We start from the raw sequence: 9,046 nt of genomic DNA, 5'->3' as shown, positions 1-9,046 counted from the left end.
GGATGGGGTTCTTCACACGAAGGCCTATTTTTGGGGCATGGTCCACGAAGTTTCAATCTCACTGTACGTGCGCGCCCGCACGTGGTATTTTGTGGAAGAGCCACACTCAAGGGGCCAAAGAGCCGCATGTGGCTCGCGAGCCGCAGTTTGCCGACCACTGCTCTAGGAGATCTAGCGCTGTGCCTATCTTCCCTGCCACATTAGCATTCACCTAGCACAGTGTTGTCAACACAGCTGACGCTCTCTTAAAGTTTGTTTTCGCCCTTCAATGAGCAAATATGTCCCCATTCCATAGACCCATCCAACCAGTGCAGGTTAGTTTAGAATTTAATTGTCACCTCCTGGGAAACACTTGGGTCTCCAGGCAGGCAGTCTGTGGTGGAATTCTGGTTGTAACTTCATAATTATATGAACTTGGGCAAGTTACGTAAACTCCGAGTCTCTTTGTTTAACGTAAAATGAAACTCAATATCCCTTTCAGAGAGGTTGCTGTGGATGAAATGAGATGTTGCCTATCAGTGCAGGACAGAGATGTGGCATACTGTTGTTTCTGAATCATTGTCGGTTTTCCTCTCTGCACGGTCGCTTTATAAAGGCAGCCATAGAGAGCCCCGTGTGTGCCTCTTGGCCTTTTGATTTGTAATAATGAACCCTTGTTATGTTTTTGTATAAACTTGTTCTGCTTGAATACTTTATCGGTGCCTTTATTTCTGCTTAATTGTTTTATTTTTCATGACACTTTGGCTTGATTTAGAGAGAGGCATTTCTTTGTTTATCTAATTCTTCAATTGAGTCTCTATAGTGTGGTTCAAGCCAATACCTCCGGGTGCTAAATCAGAGAAGCAACCACAACTGCAAGGCCCAAGGCAGAGCCTGATTTAGGTAAGAAATGGATTTTATAGCCCTGGCCAGGTAGTTCAGTTGGTTAGAGCATCATCCAGATACGCCAAGGTTGTAGGTTCGATCCCCGATCAGGTTAAACACAAGAATCAACCAATGAATGCATAAGTAAGTGGAAAAACAAATTGATGTGTATCTCTTTCTTTCTCACATCAATAATTTTTAAAAGAGTTGGTTCTACCACTGATGTGGATGCTACTTATTGGAATCAGCTAGAATTTGAAGCCTGCACCTTGGATGGGCCAAGTATCTGGATGTGCCTCTATGGCTGGTGAGAATAAAACTTTTGATTTCATTCCTCTTTTAACTAGTGTCCTGCTTCTATCTCCTTTCCCTTTCTCCTTGAAGATCATACTTTCCATTAAAATGGAACTTTATATATTATTTAGGGGTTTAGTCTTTTCAAAGTGCTTTTACAGCCATCATTTTTTACCTTCTTAAAATCTAGGTTGAGGTAAATGTTAACATCAATGTCTTTGGATGAAGAAATGGGAAGGGCTTGTCTAAGACCAATCAGCTGAAAACCAGTGGAGGCAGGATTAGAGCTCAGCTCCCCCAGAAACTAGCCTGGAGGCCTGCCCTTGCCACCACAGGGATGTGTAAATAAGAATAGAAGAACCACCTTTTGTAACTTTCTGGGGGCTTGGCCTATTAATCATACTGTCATTGCTGAACAAGTGATGTATAGTCCTAACTCTAAATAAGCACATGCTATCAGTCATTTGCTATTACTTCCTCTCCTCCAATTTTGTATATGAATCCTCTACATTTGGGGCAGTTATCAGTGTACTTATGGTGTTTACTATTGTCAGGTTTCTATTCACATTTGTTCGGGTGGCTATTCTGTCTGTCAATATATACTAAGTGAATAGTCTATGCCCTAGGTAGGTATTGAGGGAAATTAAAAACAAAATTAAAAACAAAAGGAGTCAACTAAGATGTAGTTCTTTCTTTCAAGAGGTATGGCATCAAGAAGTGGTATGGGAACATCAATTTAGAACCTCAGTGCCTCTTGACTACATTCTTCAAATAATCTGCTACTTCTACCTGCTGCATGCATGTGTAATTCCAAATTCTAAGCTGTGACATTAAAAACCCTGCTCAATTTGACCTATGTGTGCCCTTTCTTTCAAAGCTTATCATGTGTCATGTGAGTTATATGCTGGTCTGCCTGGTCCCCCTGCCATATCTTGAACATTTCTTGTTCTCAAACTCTTTCTTCCATCTTGGAACCCCTTTCCTCATATCTACACTAATAAAAGAGAAACATTCAAATTGCTGTCACTCCGCTACAACCACAAGCCAATCAGAGCGACTATGCAAATTAACCCAACAAAGATGGCGGTTAATTTGCATATGCAGGCGAGGAGCAAAGACTGAAGGCTCCAGCCAGAGTGAAGACTGAAGACTGAAGACTGAAGAGGGTTGGCCTTGCTGCGGCTGCAGAGGAGAAGCCTCGCATCGAGGCTTGGCTTCTCCACTGCGGCCGGACCAACGGCCTGGGTCCCGGGTGCAGGAAGAAAACCGGTGCCAGCAGCCAGGGGAAGGAAGGCCTATTGCGTGAATCTTCGTGCAACGGGCTTCTAGTTTACTTATAAAACTCATCCCCTTTTCATTGATTATTTTTCTCAAATATGCTCTAGTAGCTCAATATTTCCAGAGCTCAGACCTTTTATCATGCCATATGTGAAACCTATCTCTAATCAGTTATTTGAGTATATGCTTGTCACATTCACTAGATTGAAAGCTTCTGGGAAGGACCGAGGAGGAGGGAATGTGTCTATTTCTCTTACTACCCAATACAGCAGCTTGTGCATGGTAGATGTGCCAAATGCAATTGTATGTGCTCACTATACCCCACTGTAATTTGTTTCTTCATGGGTATATAGGAAAACTATAGTTTCAGCCTCCCTTGCAGTAAGGTTGAGGCCATGGGATTGGATGTGGTAAAGTGCTATATATCACTTTCAGGCTGGGCTATTGACCATCTACTCTCTCTTCCTCTTTCTTTAAAGACCCTGAAGGCCACATGTTTAAGATGGTGGCATGAAAAAATGGAAGGAATTTTGTTCGATGTGTTACCACTGTGGTCTATGTGTTACTGCTAGATCCTAATGTGAATGAGAAATACATCTTGGTTTTGTTAAGTGACTGAGACTTTAAAGTTTACTTATTGTGCAGCCTAGACTAAACTATCCTGATAAACAGCCTAAAGCTCTCTGAGGGCAGGGACACGGTCTCTCTGTCCCAATGCTGTGTCCTATCACCCAGTGTAAGAGTCCTCCCGGTCATCTCCGTCCCGTCCTTTGTGACAATTATGGTTTTCTTATCTTAGTCTTTCCCCCCTCTGCACACCTGTGCTTGTTCACTCCCAGATGTTTGGACAGGCCTCAAGTTGTAGGTCTTGAATTACCTCTTGGGCCAGATGACAGATTCAGTATCTGCTGTTGGACTCTCCCCACTCACCCTCGGACATGGGTGTATGATAATCGGTAGCTCCATTTTAAATAAATGCCATTCTTGGGCCTGAGTCTACTTGGCTGGCAATCTTCTGGGTTCATTTCCAATCCCATCCCCAAAACAGGATCAGACAACACCTAATTAACTAATCTACTAATCAAACAAGTTATGTATGATTAGGTGCATTGGAGAGAAAAGAAGAAAAGCCACAATCCCTGTCTTTAGGACACATACAGTCTAGTGAAAGCATGGAAACCCATTGCACTTAAAGAATTTTTACAGTTTGGCTCAGTGGATAGAGCATTGGCCTGTGGATTGAAGGGTCCTGGGTTAGATTCTGGTCAAGGGCACATGCCCGGGTTGTGGGCTTCATCCTCAGTGTGGGGTGTGCAGGAGGCAGCCTATCAATTGTTCTCTCTTATCATTGATTTGTGTGCTTCTTGCTGCTATTTGCAGTGTTGGAGGGTAGACACATTTACTCTGATAATAGGGTTAAAAAGGATTCATTTGGCAAAAATCCAAGTGTTACTTTGATATAGGTTTGGTGATGTACAAAGATGCTGGGAAAACCTGATATGTCCAACACTTACACTGTGCAGTTTTTTAATTAAGTTATGTTTTGTTTCTGTGGATTTTTATTTTCATAGAGCTGAGAGGAAGAGAGTGGGATTTTGAGGCTGCTACCATGATTATAATTGCTATTACAGGGATGTTATGTTCTTGCAGATTCTTTTATTTTCTCTAAGCAAGATAAAGGGGAGGCGGGGTGACTGACTTTTTTAAGGCTAATAGGGAGCTTGGCTTCCATCTTTCAGTCTATTGCCTTTATGTTTTTCACTTTCCTTTTCCGCCTGCCCCCATATTGACATCTGCTGTCCCTTCTCATACATGAAGTTATTTGTTAGTATTGGCAGGGTGTTTTTTTTTAGACTAATTCTACCTGTATTTTGATGGAGAGGGAGAGTTTTTAATTATGTTGCTTATGGATGCTGTGCTGTTTGATGAGTGGTGTGGGAATGTCGATGCTGTCACCAGCAACATTTCTAGAACACAGAAAAATACCTGATTTAGAAAAAAAGCCTAGTTCTCGGGCTATTTGCAGCCTTATGCTAATTACAGAATGATCTAGGGGACACTAAGATGTTAGTTCTATTTCAGCTTCATTCTTTTCAATTAGAAAACAATCACTCTTTTTGTTGACTAAAGGATTTTAAAAGCTACAGTGAGAGGACATGCTTTTGTTTCATATTCACCAGTGTGTAAGCTCTTCCTACCTGTCTCAGGGCCTGATGTCTCAAGTCTGACACATTTTCAGTGAATCCAGTCATTGGGTTTCTAGCCTCCCTTTTACTTTTAATGAAAGAATCTTCTGTTTATTTGAATCTAACTGGGTGGTTCTCAAACTATAGGGTGCATCAGTGGCCTGGGGAGCTTATGAAAAATGGAGATTTATAGAAATGGTTATTCAGCAGGTCAAGGTGAGGTCCAGGAATTAGCACTGGTGATTCTAAAGCCAACAGCCCTTACACCCCACTTGGAGAAATCTCTTTTGAGAACATTGGTCCTCAAACTTGAGCCTACATTAGGATTACCTGGGACTTATTAAACTCAAATTGCTGGTCTCTACCCCCAAAGTGTCTGCTCTGATTCTGATGCTGATTCTGCTCTTTGGGGACCCCACTTTGAGAACCGCTGCTCCTGGGTATTCCAGTTATGGCCTGTTGTTGGTCAGAAAAGAGCTAGACTTTGACAAATCCCAACTATTCTGAGGAATATGAGGACTGCATACTTCAGTCCATAGTTTTTTGAAGGCTTAAGACATAGGCTTCTTTTTAGGTAATGAATTACTATTGCTCACAACAGAACTTTAAATTAGACCCTAATTGAACAAATTGTTAATTTTCAAGGTATAGACATAGGCCAGTGGTCGGCAAACGGCGGCTCGTGAGCCACATGCGGCTCTTTGGCCCCTTGAGTGTGGCCATGAAGTTTCAATCGCACTGTACGTGCGCGCCTGCACGTGTTATTTTGTGGAAGAGCCACACTCAAAGGGCCACAGTTTGCCGACCACTGACATAGGCTATCTAAAACTGACATCAACATGACATTGTGTCATATATACCATCCAAGTATCTTGAACATTACAAACAGTCCACGGCTTTACTAGGCCCATCAAGGACTGCTTTTGTAAAAAATTATTGGTTGGGTTGAAAATAGAGCTATTTATATTGGTGGAGTTAATAAATCTATAAATAGATTTTAGTCAATTTATTGGCCATTAGCCTTAATATTAAAATTATTATTTATAAGTGAATTATTTTCTCTATGCAAGGATTTCAGCTGGTGTTCTCACTACTACATAAATCAGATAGCCTCATATTAATCCAAACTATTTGGTTTAGGTCTACTCTTACAAGTGACCAAGAGAGTTATTTTTTCCTAGTCACCAGACTAAGAAAATTGTGTCTTACTTAAAATGCTAATATTTACAAAATTTTGATGCTATTCATGTGACATGCACTTTCTCCTTCATGAATAACAGTAACTTTTAAACAAAAATAATTTGATATTTCTTTAAGTAGAATAATAAAAAACTAAAATATATGCTCACTTTTCCCACTTTTTATTTTCTTCAGCAAGTTTATAGTAGAGTGGATGGGAGTTTGGAAGGCTGATAACAGAAAACACAAAAAGTTTGAATAATTTGCAATGTCAGAAAAAGTGGAGGAAGAGAAGGTTACCAAATTGTAAAAAACATCTTTCTAATAGAAAAAACTAAAATGCTGAAACAAAAAACACAGATACTTTCTTATAAAATTGAGTGTCACCTACCCTTAATGTTGATGAGGCTGACAAGTCCATGGAGCTTTTTCACCCGTAAGCATACCATAAGCATACCTGCCTCCCCTCCCCCGACTCTACTTTGCATCTCTAGAGGAAGAGGAAAAGAAATATATGTCATTATGTTAATCTCTGAAAAATCTTTTCAGTAAAATTTTAACCTCTGCGATAGGCCAAGTGCAATAAATACCTTGCTTTTGTGTTGGGTATACATATTAAAATCCCAACCTGCTTTTTAATGAGTCCTACATCTAAATTGCAGCTTTAGGATAATCACACTATTACACCAGATTAAAAAGAGAGGAAAAAAAAAACACCACCACAAAGAATTGATGGTAATTGGACCTGGTCTAGGTTGGAATAGGGCAATTATCATTTCTGGCTGCTTCTCCTTTTTTAATGTGAAGTTCGCTTGGATGACCTTTGGCCATTTTTCACCCAATGACATAGAGTGCCCTGTTCTTGGCCTGAAAACACTCTAGTTAGTCTTACTGTTAGAGAAGAATTTCAGCAGATCAAGGGTTTGCAGCTAAAATCAGAGAGTGGTGAATATGCAGGTAGAATTCTGTTTACTATCCAACAAAGAGGGTTATTTATTTGTCCCATTTGTCCCAAGTCAAAATTTAAGGATTTGATATTGACTTTTCCAAAAAGTCAAAATAATTCACATACAGGTGGAAACTGCACTTCAGTCATTTTCTTTAAAATAAGCATCATATTTTAAAGTGAAGTCATTGTGCTTAAAAACTAGATATGAGAAGGAGCATACTTGGTTATTGATAAGAGTAGGTCTTTAAGAGTTTTCCTATTATGATTTAAGTGCCCTCTACACCCATAGTAGAGGTGGAATTGGATGTGGAAGTGAGTGGAACCTGCAAGAGTTCCTCTTAGACAGAAAAGAAAATAGTTAATTTTAGCTTTTAGATGTTGGCCGCCCTTCATTGTAGGGAACAACAGTCTGGTGTTGTCAAAAACTAAGGGTAATGGTTCCTATTATATAAAATATAACCATATACTAGTTTGTATATAGCTCAACACCCTTCTTACCTGAGTTATTCTGGTGAAAGTTCTATTTTAATCCAAATTACCTGCTTTGGGAACAAGGATGCTTTTCTCCGGGGGTAATTACCAGTGTAATCGAACTACCATCTGCTTGCCTTATGTTCTGTAGATGGCTCAAAGGAGATAGTTTTAGAAAAGACCTGGAAATGAAACATTTCAGGAGGGAGGAAATAAAGATAACTAAAAAGAGAGTAATAACTAGGAGTTTAAAGAGGAAAAGCATATGGTATTGAGCATATAACTTAAAAACCAGCATCCTAGACCCCTGGTCCAACTGAGGATTCCTCGGGAGTAAGAACTGATAGAAATCCAAGGCTAGAACAGAGTGACCAATAGGCCTAAAGGGAATCTCCAACGGGGCCCAGTGGAGAGGAGCAGCAGATGGTATTCATTTGTGATTTTGTGGTGAAAGAGCAGCCGCAGGCTAGGTGTAACCAGCAGAGGCTTGCTTTCCATATTCTGAGACAACACTTTAAAAGGAAGCTTGAGTTCTGGAGAATTTCCATGCAGTCATCATTCATTTTAAACATATATTGAACACCTCCGAAGCAGGATGTCTTTCATGAGGCTCTTAGAGCAGATATGCTGATGCTAGTTACCAGTCCTGCCCTTGGAGATTGCATAATGCAGTAGGGAAGCAGGGGAGATAAGGTGTGTGCATGTCCAGATAACCAGGGCACTCGAGTGCCGCATTAGGGAGACAGAGTGCTCTGGGGTTTCACAGTGGTGAGAGGCAGTCTCCTTAGGGCCCTGGGCGGGGGTGAGGGTGGGGTGTGTGTGGGGGGGGCGCTTTCTGGAGGATGTGGATTTGAACTGGGCCTGTGTGGGTGGAGAGGGTTGGCTAAGCAGTGAAGGGCCACCTAATATGGAGGTGGAAGTCAACACAAAAAGTCAGGGACCGTAAGTAGAGTGTTCAGGATTTTAATATTTATCCTCTAATTATATAAATGTTTTTCACGTTTGAAATACATCTGAAATGTGATTCTGCATTCTTGGGCGATTAAGCTGCACTTGAAAAGATGTGCACAATCAACCTTCAGTAGTTTTAGCTTTAGCATATGTTAATTCTGCAGCTGTGGCCCCAGAAATAGAATTTGAGCAAGAATAATTTTTGTTGTCATTAATTTTTTAGCTTTGGCAAACAAAAGGGGAATGGCTTGAATTGTAAAAGCCACTGATCCTGTCAGAGTCTCTTACACGTAAAGCCAGGTTGGGGTCCTGTTTGGAGGAATCAGAATTTCTATTGTCACCCTGGACCCTTTACTGCACATAAATTGGTCCCTGTCTCTTTCTCTTGGTGTCAGTGGTTGAATCTGTTTAATGGGCACACTTGCATCAATCATACTTCTACTGTCATGAAATAACATATTTTCATAATTTTGAAACTGTAAAAAATAACTTTGGGATACATGATTTTTTTTCCACAGACAAGTTGTTTAGCTACTTTTTAAAAAGATAGTGAAAACATTGAAATCACCACCCTAAGTATAGTCAACCATATTTATTCATGGCATATTTCTTTTAGTGTATTTTCTTTCCTTCCTTAATTTTAATCAGTTTTTATAAGTTGCACCTCCTCCCCCTCCCACCCCATCTACACATAAGTCTTCTCTGCACACTTGCTCCCTGACAGCCTTCAAGTCTGTCAGCAGCAGAAACCTGGACTCTCTGCAGATCTGGTTCCATCAACTGAGGTGTGAATCATGTTTAATTAAAACCTGTCACTTAGAAGTAAGTGAAAGAGCCTCTGTTCATTCTACCTCAGCTCCTCCATGCCCACCAG

Source organism: Myotis lucifugus, unplaced genomic scaffold, assembly GCF_000147115.1.
Source record: "Myotis lucifugus unplaced genomic scaffold, Myoluc2.0 scaffold_33, whole genome shotgun sequence".
Taxonomy (NCBI): Eukaryota; Metazoa; Chordata; class Mammalia; order Chiroptera; family Vespertilionidae; genus Myotis; species Myotis lucifugus.
The sequence above is the reverse complement of the archived record's forward strand: the minus strand, read 5'-3'. Positions refer to the sequence as shown.